Below are 10,355 nucleotides of genomic sequence, written 5' to 3'. Positions count from 1 at the left end.
TGTCTTCTCCAGACCCTCCTCACAGAGTTTTCATTATCTGTGACAAAGTGGAAGATGAGTTGGACAGATGCACCATTTGGAGGCCAGTTATGCACAGCTCTTTTGTTCTGGAAACAGCATCTGACTCCATGACGTTGGGCCCCTTGGAGAATCGGCGGCTGCAGATGTGGCTGGCTGCTTGGCTCACTTCACAGCTGCAGGATTGCATTCCGAGTCACACTTGGCAGAAGCAGAGCTGTGCAGCATCTGACCTCATCCTTCCCCTCCCACCCTGCCCTGTCACTCAAGGTGGGCCCCAGACGGGTCAGAGAAAGATTCTGATGAGCACAGGAAGGTGTTGGCATTGTCTCTCAGTTCTGGGTAGCCACGGGGAATGAGGTCGGGCCATTCAGTAACCAGGTCGGGCCATTCAGTAACCAGGCTCCGTCACCATGCTATGGTTTGGTTTGGAGAAGTGAGCCCCTCAGGCAATGGGAGAAAACAAGTATTGATAAACAGGGGGGATGGAAAGAAAAGTGTTTTTTGAGAGCAGGATCTTTTCTGTCAGTGGAGCCAGGGGATGAAAAATAGAAGATTGGAATATGTAAAGGTACTTTAAGTTAAAAAAAAAAAAAAAAAAAGGAAAGCAGTACAAGGCAGTGGTGGAGCAGCATGACTTTAATCCCAGCACTCAGGAGGCAGAAGCAGGCAGATATCTGTGAGTTCGAGACCAGCCTGGTCCACAGAGCAAGTTCCAAGAATCCAGCGCCACACAGAGAAACCTATCCAAAATAAATAAAGAGTAGTAAAACCCAGTGAATTTCAGGAAAACTTTGAACTGAGATGACTCAGATCTGGTCAGAGTCAGAGTCAGACTCAGATCTAATTTTTTTTTTTAAATAATACTTACATTTTCTAGATTACACATGCTCAGTAGAGAAACTTCGAAAGGTTTCAAATACCATAAAGGACACTAAGGCAGAGACTGTTCTTTGAGCCATGAGATTTATTTAATACCATGGACAGTCAGACAGAGGCAACAGCTGCCAGGACGCTGAGGAGAATTCAGGCCCCAGCATGAGTGGGGCCCTGCCCTCCTCTCTTCAGGTCAGCAGAGTCTGTGCTCCCAGCCCTGGTGGAATGGAGACAGGAGGATGCTGGGGACCTGCTAACCAATGAGTCAAGCCAAACTGATGAGCTCCAGGTTCAGTGAGAGACCCTGCCTCCAAAAGAAAGGAGAGAGCAACTAAGGAAGACAGCTGACCCTGACGTTTGGATTCTACACGTGTGTGCAAATGTAGCCATGCACACTCATATCTTTACATGTACACATGAGCATGCACATACTACACACACACACACACTCAGTAGAATCTCATCCTCTGCTCACAGACATCATCATCTGCCCACACAAGGACTTTCAGATAGCTCCCAAGCACAGTAAAGAGTGAAACTTCCCTGGATAAAGAGAAGTTACTCTTTCTACTAAACCAAAATGTAACTTCTTTGATGAATAACAGTAACAGGCAACATTTAGCCATGCCCTTCCAGCAGGACATTCAGTTACCCTACCTTCAATCTTCTCAGCAAACACACTAGCATCTCCACCTACAGATCAAGAAATGAATGGTAAGTAAATAACTTAACCAAGGTCACATGTTGCTGAGTGTAAAGGTACATGCCTGTAATCCCCACACTCGGGAGACAGAGACAGGAGAATCATTGCAAGTTCGAGGCCAGCCTAGTCTACATGGTGAGTTCCAGTCTAGCCAGGCCTATAAAATACAGCCCTGTCTCCAAACACAGAACAGAAAAGGGAGTGGGGTTAGGAAAGAAGAGAAGGGGAAGGACAATTGGAGGGAAAGCCTATTGTCTAGATGAACAGGTTTTTTGTTTGTTTGTTTGTTTGTTTGTTTTTTTTGGGTTTTTTGTTTTTTTGGGTTTTTTTTTTGTTTTGTTTGGTTTTGGTTTTTTGAGATAGGATTTCTCTCTGTAGCCTTGGCTGTCCTGGACTTGCTTTGTAGACCAGGCTAGTCTCGAACTCACAGAGATCCTCCTTTCTCTGTAACCTCTGCTGAGATAACAGGCATGTGCCACCGTGCTCAGCTCACAATTGTATTTCTAACCACCAAACTAAATGAATGGATGGACAAATGGGCAGATGACTGGACTGACATATGAATGCATAGTGGACCCATTTGCTGAACTTTAGCCTTCAGATGCACTGACAAACGTCACATTTAATGTTAAAAACACACTGAAGTATGTTAGAGACAGCAGGTATAGCTATATGAATTTGAACCAAGGACATCAATTTTCACAGCCCCCTCTGGCTCCTCAGGAAGCGCTTCATCATAACTATGACAGGAAGTAGCATTCTGTGGTGCCATGAGGAATGGACAGACATGATTATGAGATAATATATCAAGTTTTTCATCTCCAAGAAGTCAGTCAAAATGTTGGATATCCCTCTCTTCAGCTTTCTATTAATTTCTATCTGCGTATGTGGATCTTCTCCCAATTTTCTCACCCCAATCTGTATCCTGGCCCCTACAGGGTTGTGTCAATTATTGAAAAATACAGAATAATCTCTGCCCTCATAGAATTTCCAGTCTAAAGGGAAAGCAGTTGGGGCATTTGTCTGGAACGTTTATATGCAAAACCACCTTCGAGACTCCATGCAGCATCCGCAGCAAATTCAAAACTACCTTCTCCGTTTTTACCTTACCCCCGAAGCACATAGCACTTCCCTTAACAAGCTAGCTACTGCCACCCCTGAGGGCTCTGCCTGGTGACTATCCCTTCTGCTGGAAAGCTCTACACGGGTCTTCACAGAACTCCTTCTTATCACTGAGACGCAGATCAGGTTTCATTTTCTTTTCTCCCCAACCCCCCTCTTTTTACATCTGTACAGTGTTTTTGCTGCATGTGTGCTTATACATTACACACATGTTCTGCCCAGAGAATCCAAAAGAGGGCATCAGATTCCCCCTGAAAGTGAATTTACAGATGGTTGTGCACCTCCATGTGGGTGCTGGGAATAGGTTGGGTCCTCTGGATGAGCAGCCGGTGCTCTTAGCCACTGAGCCATCTCCCCAGCCCCTCTGAATTTACTTTCTAGGAGAAATCTCTTAGCACCTGAACTCTTTCCTCCCATTCTTCTCCCAGCCCCAGTTTTCTTCTTGAAACACTTCTGAAGCCATCTTGCTGACCCATCCAGCTGCCTCTTTTTCTGTCATCTCCCTGACCCTCCAACAGTTCCTAACCCTTAAAATGTAAATAAAGCCCATGAGAAGGGGCTGTTTTCATCCTGGTCATGAGCTCCTACAACCCGGTTCACACATAGGAGCTATCTGGCACATTTTTCATGAACAAAGTCTTCATCAGCCTGTGGTAGAAGAGTTCTATGACATTCACACACACACCATGTCTCTCTCTCTCTCTCTCTCTCTCTCTCTGTGTGTGTGTCTCTCTCTTACACACACACACACACACACACACACACACACAAATGTGTGTTGGATTTTTAAATTAAAAAAATGGAAAATGTCTTATAACTTATTTCAAAGCACAATGCATTCAAGGCTAAAAAACTAATTTCAATATTAGTTGAAAAGTATTGTAAGAGGACTGCAAACATTTAGCCTACTACTAGGCTAAAATTGGTTGGTCTTGTTAGCACTGCCTGTTTTTTGAGATGTGCTCAATCTTAATTCTTGATCAAAGGAGTCAATCTTTTGGTTTTCATATTGGTAGTCATTGTTTTAATTGATTGATATTAAATAGAATAATTGGTTCTTACCAGATTAAATGTGCCATGAAGAACATCAGAACTTTCCTTCTATTTGGTCCCCATTCCACTCCCTCAAGGGTCAGTCAGGGTGACTGTTTCTAAGGAAAGAATGCTCGTTAGACTATGACTAGAAACACGGGAATAACTCCATGAGAGCCAGTAAAGCCCAGATTTCTTATTTGCCAGACAAGTACAAAACACGATCCATGTACACACACCTTATGTAAACATTCATGTGTAAAAAGAACTCTCCCTGAAATCTCATATAGAACAGTTCTTTTACAGTGGGGATTTGCTAAACTTGCTGTAGGCTTTGAACAGATGTGGAAAAGACAAAATGTAACCCAAAGTTACCAGAATCTAAAAAAAAAAAAAAAAAAAGAAAAAATCACGTACCTGCTGCTTTATAGGAGTCTGCCAACATTCATATTGGATGACTCATTGGAAGTTTATAAAATAAAAACGGGTAAAATATGTATAAATCCTTACACAAGTATGGTGTGTTTTTTTTTTTTTCATGTTCTTACGGCTGTTACAACATTTATTTTAAAACAGCTAACATTCCTGAGAGTATAACCATTTAATTCAAGATGAATGCAATCTTAGTTGTCTACTTCTTCGGCAAGCGTGTTGGGGGAGGCTGGCTGAGATTCTTGGGGACATAGAAAACAAGGGAGGACTCCGTACCCAACTCCAGAATAGTGGGAAATCCTCAGAATAGCAGGGATCCCTCTGAAAGGAAGAGAGGGCAGCTGTAACTGATCAAAAGTGATTTGGACATATACTTAACCACGAGCAGACAAGTCCTTCCGAATTGGACAGCTGGGCGAGAAGAGATAGCCTCTACATACAGAAACTGGGTTGAAACACATCAGGAACATATGACCTCCCACCACCGGCCTTCGTTCCTCAACAGAAGCTGAACAAATGAACAGCACAAGATGGCGTTAGCTGGCTGCTTCGTTCCTACCATGTCCTCCTATGGCATGCCTACTATGGGGATCTGGCAATGAGAGATCCAGGTCTTGGGCTGTAGCTGTTGCTTTTAGGGGAAAGGTTTGATAGCAAGTTCTAACTCTTTTGGGGTTACCTAATATATATAAAAGAAAACATGTTGGCTTTATATTAGGGAAATACAGCAGCTGCTACTGTAACCAGCAATTAAATACCAACATCCCAAAGAGTCAGGCAAGGTGATGTCACTGACTTCCTGAGATCACAGTACCCCGGGAGCATCATTCTACCAAAAACACATGACCTAAATCTAACCACGTCATATGTCATGACAAATATCAGAGCCAAAAGTAAAAAGCGGACTTAAACTGAGTTCTAACCTATCTTGTCCACAGTCATAAGTCACAGTTTTTAGTGTCCTCTAATGATCCTCTGCAATCCCCTGTTGTAAGCTCTTCATACCTGTTATTTCATTAATGTGGGTTGTTGGTGTAATGTTCTTGTGGAATGTGTACAATTTACTCTTGTTCATTCACATGCTGATTTCTCTACCCCACTATGGTTCTAATCTGGACATTTCATTGTGATGCTAATTCTAAGCCTCGCCTGTCTCAAGTGTGTGTAAACCTGCCACCATTTGTTCTCTGTATTGTCAATGAAACATCCAGCCAATGCTGAGCAATGGAGAGAATAGGGTGGGGCATCCTGGTCCAGAGGGGAGAAGGAAGCAAGTGGGGGGGGAGTTGGAGAACAGAAATTGGCAGAAGAGGACTTGGAACCACAAGGAGAGATGAACTGGACCTAAGATATGACTAAAAGTAAGTATAATGTGTAAAATCTGAATGGTAGGAAACTTTGCGGGCTTGGAGATTCAGGATGGAGTAATCATTGCCCAGCATGGTGCTCTAGCTTAACTAAATACATCCTAGTCTCTGTGTGGTGATTTGGATGTACAGCTGGTTTAGGAATAACAGCTGTTTTAATTAAAAGATAATCAACATTAAACTTTAATAACCAACAACAGTGAGTTCGCTCCCCCCCTTCCCCTTACCCCCCCCCCCCCGCCGCCTTTAGTCAGTTTGGCTAGGGACTCGTCAATCTTTTTTTGTTTGGTGTTTGGTTGGTTGTTTTGGGATTGTTGCTGGGTTTTCTTTTTTTGGGGGGGGGGGTGTTTTTTGGGGGGTGTTGTTTTTTGGTTTTTGGTTTTCGAGACAGGGTTTCTCTGTGTAGCCTTGGCTGTCCTAGAACTCAGTCTGTAGACCAGGCTGGCCTTGAACTCACAGAGATCTGCCTGCCTCTACTTCCCTGAGCAATGGAATTACAGGTGTGCACCAGCGAGCCCAGCTGGGCTCATTGATCTTATTTACCTTTTCAGAGAACCAATTGGTTTGATTAATTCTATATCCTGGCCTTTTAGTCTTTTCCTTTTCATTAATTTCTGTCCTGGTTGTGTTTCCTTCTGCCCACTGTTTTGCAGGGTTGACTTGGCCTCATGTTTCTAAGACCTTGAGGTATATAATTAAGTTATTTATTTCAGATCACTCTGTTTTTGTTTTTTCTTAGTATGAGCACTCATAGCTATAAACTCCATTTTAGAATTGCCTTAATTGTTTCCAGAGGCTTTGTAAGTTTTGCTTTCATTTTCATTTGATACTAAGAATTCTTAATTTTTTTTCACTGATTTCTTCAATAACTCACTGTTCATTCAAGAGTGAGTCTCCGAAAATGACAATGTCTTTAAAAAGTAAATAACACTGCTACTTAAAGGAGATTCAAGGAGAAAGTGCAGGACTAAATGCACAGTGTCTTCCCAGCATGGATCCTCTATGGAGAAGGCAATGGCTTCTAAGAAACCGAGATGTGGACATGCGGTGAAACGGTACTATAGAAATAAGACAATGAGCCGGGGAGATGGCTCAGTCAGTAGTGTTTCACACACAGGCATGAAGGACTGATTTCAGATCCCCAGTGCCCATGTGAAAAGTCAGGCACATACCTGAAATCCCTGCCCTGGAAAGAGAGAGACAGGTGATCCCTGAAGCTTGCTGGCCAGCTAGCAGGAGCACCCACCCACCAAAACCAAAATAGTTCCTAAACCCGACAAATACGCTATGGCTGTGTAAGAAAATATGCTCCTTTCTAGGGAGCTGGTGTTTAGGTATACAGGAAGTCAGGCAACATGATGACCCCGGCCATTCTCAAAAGGTTCAGGAAGCTGGGCATGATGTTGGCACATACCTACCATCCGGCATCCAAGAGGCAAAGGCGGAAGGGTCTCGTGGTTGAGGCTAGCCTGAGTTCTATAGTCAGTTCTAGGCCAGTTATAGACAGCTGAGGCCAAGGCTCTGTCTCAAAACAACAAAAATGTTTCTGGCAGGTATGGAAAGGGATGGTTTGGTAACACATGTGTGGTGAAGTGTAATTGGGCAATCTGAGTGTAGATTTCTCAGACGCTTCTTTATGCATCAACCGCCCATGTCCAGAGAGCTAAACTCTCCATATCATAGCTCTAAATATCCCTCACTATTCCTAGGCTGCTATCAAGCTCAGCATATTTGTGTACCATCCTAACGACGGCCTCAGAGAACCAGTCAGTTCCCAGGTGGGCATCTCGGCCCACGCCTCCCTCCTGCGCTGCAGATTCACAGAGCCTTGTGTGTCCAGCAGACCTCTGCTCCTGCGCCCACCGTGCTCAACTCTTGATATTGCCGGTCCAAGTCAGTCTTTCTGATTTGGTGATCGCTAACTCCTTCCAGGAGATGCCAGGAGGAACAGGTTGTTCCTCTCTGCACCCTGCATCTCCCTCACACCTGCACGCCAGGAGTTGTCAAATCCACTGGCTCTCGCTTTTGCTCTCCCTCTCATCTCTTAAACAATGCCACAGTCTGCCGACATCCCATTTCCGTCCTAGAGGCAAGAAATCGGTGTTTAACTGCCTAAGTGCTCTATTCACATTTGCTGGGGTTGAAATCCAAGCTCAACCCTCCTATCTCTGTGACCTTCAACAAGTAACTTTGCCTCCATGGACCTCAGTGACTTCACCTGTAAATTGGGACCAATCATGACACCCATGTTTCAGGATTCTTATGTGAGTCCTCAACTGGGTTAATGTTGTTTTCATTCCTGTTTCAGTCTAGCCATCATCTGTTCACAAGATGAGCCTTTTGCTGAGCTCCTTAATCCCACATTTTTGCCTCCCTAACCTGCTACTAGCCCATCTAACTACTAGAGAATGTTAACAGAAGACTAGTAGAAGCAAGGAATTCCCCTGTTCACTCTTTATCAGTGTCTTCCCATTACTCAAACTAAACTTTTTTTTTTTCCAAAGCCTTCATTCCCCAGAATGACCTAGTCTAGTATTTCTCCAACTTCCGGTCACCAGAGACCACATGACAGGCATTCAGTTACCACAGTGCCACCATTTTAAGTTTAAAAAGAAAGATAAACCTAAGATTATCCCAAATATCCCTGTGCTGGTCGACCTGGGTTCTCTAAGAAAGCAGGCTGAACAGGCCGTGGGAAGCAAGCCAGTAAGCAGCACCCTCCATGGCCTCTGCCTCAGCTCCTGCCTCCAGGTTCATGCTGTGTGTGAGTTCCTGCCCCGACTCTCTTCAGTAATGAGCAGCCATATGAAAGCTTAAGCTGAATAAACTGTTTTCTCCCCAACCTACTATTTGTTCATGGCGTCTCATCACAGTGACAGAAACCCTAACTAAGACAGTCATTTCACTTTAAAATCTCTCTCAAGTGCTCAGCTAAGCACACGGTACAGCAGAGCTGCAAATCCCAGGATGTTAGCCCTTTTCCTGGATCCATCGTAGCCTTTAGAGACGACTTTCAACTGGTCTTCGATAACAATCATTTTGTCTGAGACGTGAGAACATCATCGTGTGCTTGGGGGCAGGGGAGATGGGCAGGGGACACATCAAATTCTTAGCCAAGGAGCCCTTTCCAGTGTCAGTCTTTGTGAGGCTTTCTTTCCTTTTTAACCTCCACATCAAAAGCCAGGCTATGGCAGCTTTCAACAGTAAAGTAGGATGTCTGAGGTCCTAACACCATGAAGATGCGCCGCTTGAAAACATGTTTCGGTGACAGTACAGTCGTGACCGCCTGGCCGTGAAGATCTGTCACACCTGTTTCCTCACTAAAATAATCTGCGGGCTCCGACATCTCCTACATCTTTATTTTTCCTTTCTATTAGACCATCCTCAAAACACTAAAAACATGCTCTTATTCTTCCCCTTAAAACAAAACTGTCCCCTCTCTCTGATACCTCCCTGAGGCTTTCCAATCCTGTTTTTGCCATGATTCAGTCCATGCTATGAAGACCACTGTGGTCAAAGCACCAGTGTACTCCAGTTACAAAGCCCAATGGCCAGCCTCAGGCCTCCGTATTCTTAAACATTGACAGCGCTGTTTCTTAATTAACACATAAAAATTATATATATATACAGGGTATTAGCTGATGTTTTGATTACATATGTACATTGTGTTCAGGTCAGGGTACATGTGGCTATCTCCCCAAATATGAATCAGTTGTTTGGGATGAAAGCATTCAAAACTCTTCTAGTTTTTTAATTTTTTTTTTTTTTTTAGACAGTACTATTGATAAACAGTAGAGGTTTAAGCCGAGCACAATGGTATGTTTTAAAATCCCGACACTTGGGAAACAGAAAGAGGATAGTCACCATAAATTCGAGGCCAGACTGGTCTACATAGAACTTTCTAGACTAGGTAGGGCTGCACAGCAAGACTCAATCTCAAAAAAGGCCAAAAAGAGGAGGAGGGGCGCAGGGATGTTTACTTGGTTAGTGGTTCTTAAGACCAGCATGAACATCTGTTCAACATCTGGTGAAGGCCTTCTTGCTGTTTCATAACATGGTGGAGGACATCATATGGAGACCAAGCAAATATTAGCCCCGGTTCCTCTTTTTGTTCCAAAACCATTAAAGAAAGGATCATGGCCCACACCCTTGTGACATTATGTAACCTCGACTACCTTCCAAAGACCTGTCTCCAAATATCATTAACATGTGATTTGAGGTATTAAGTTTCTAACACATGAGTTTTGTAAGCAAGTATTGAAATATAGCAACACGTAGCCTCCAGGACACCCCTTTCTCTCGGGTTCCTCCCTGGCGCTCCTCAGTCTGCTCCTTTCATTTGACTTTCTCTGGGGCTTCAGTCACCACCTTTGACCACCCCCACTAACTCACCTAACAGATTCCTCCCCCTCAATAGAACCTGGTGCTGCCTGTCAGTCTCCATTCACAGCCTCAGCTCCTGGAAGTTCCATCTTCCCAGTTGCTCGGGGCAAAACCTTGAGATATCCTCCTCGGTTCCTCTTATTCTCTCAAAGCCGTTATCTAATTCTTCCACAGATCCATCAGGCCACTGGCGCATCCATGGCCCTGGTTCTATCCACTTCCTCTGTTCCGTGGCTAACCCCAACGACCCCTGAATCTCAGCTGGATTATTGAAGCTGCTCTCCTTGGCTTCATCCTCTACCCCCATTCCCTTCACAGCAGCTAGAGCAACAGCACATCCAATCACTTCACTCCTGGTCTCCAGCTCTTCTGGAGCTCCCAATCAGCTTAGCTCAACTTCTCTCCTCCTCTGCCACACTCTC

The sequence above is a fragment of the Psammomys obesus genome, unplaced genomic scaffold (genome assembly GCF_907164565.1).
Source record: "Psammomys obesus unplaced genomic scaffold, mPsaObe1.curated_primary_1811, whole genome shotgun sequence".
Taxonomy (NCBI): domain Eukaryota; kingdom Metazoa; phylum Chordata; class Mammalia; order Rodentia; family Muridae; genus Psammomys; species Psammomys obesus.
This window is presented reverse-complemented; position numbering follows the sequence as displayed.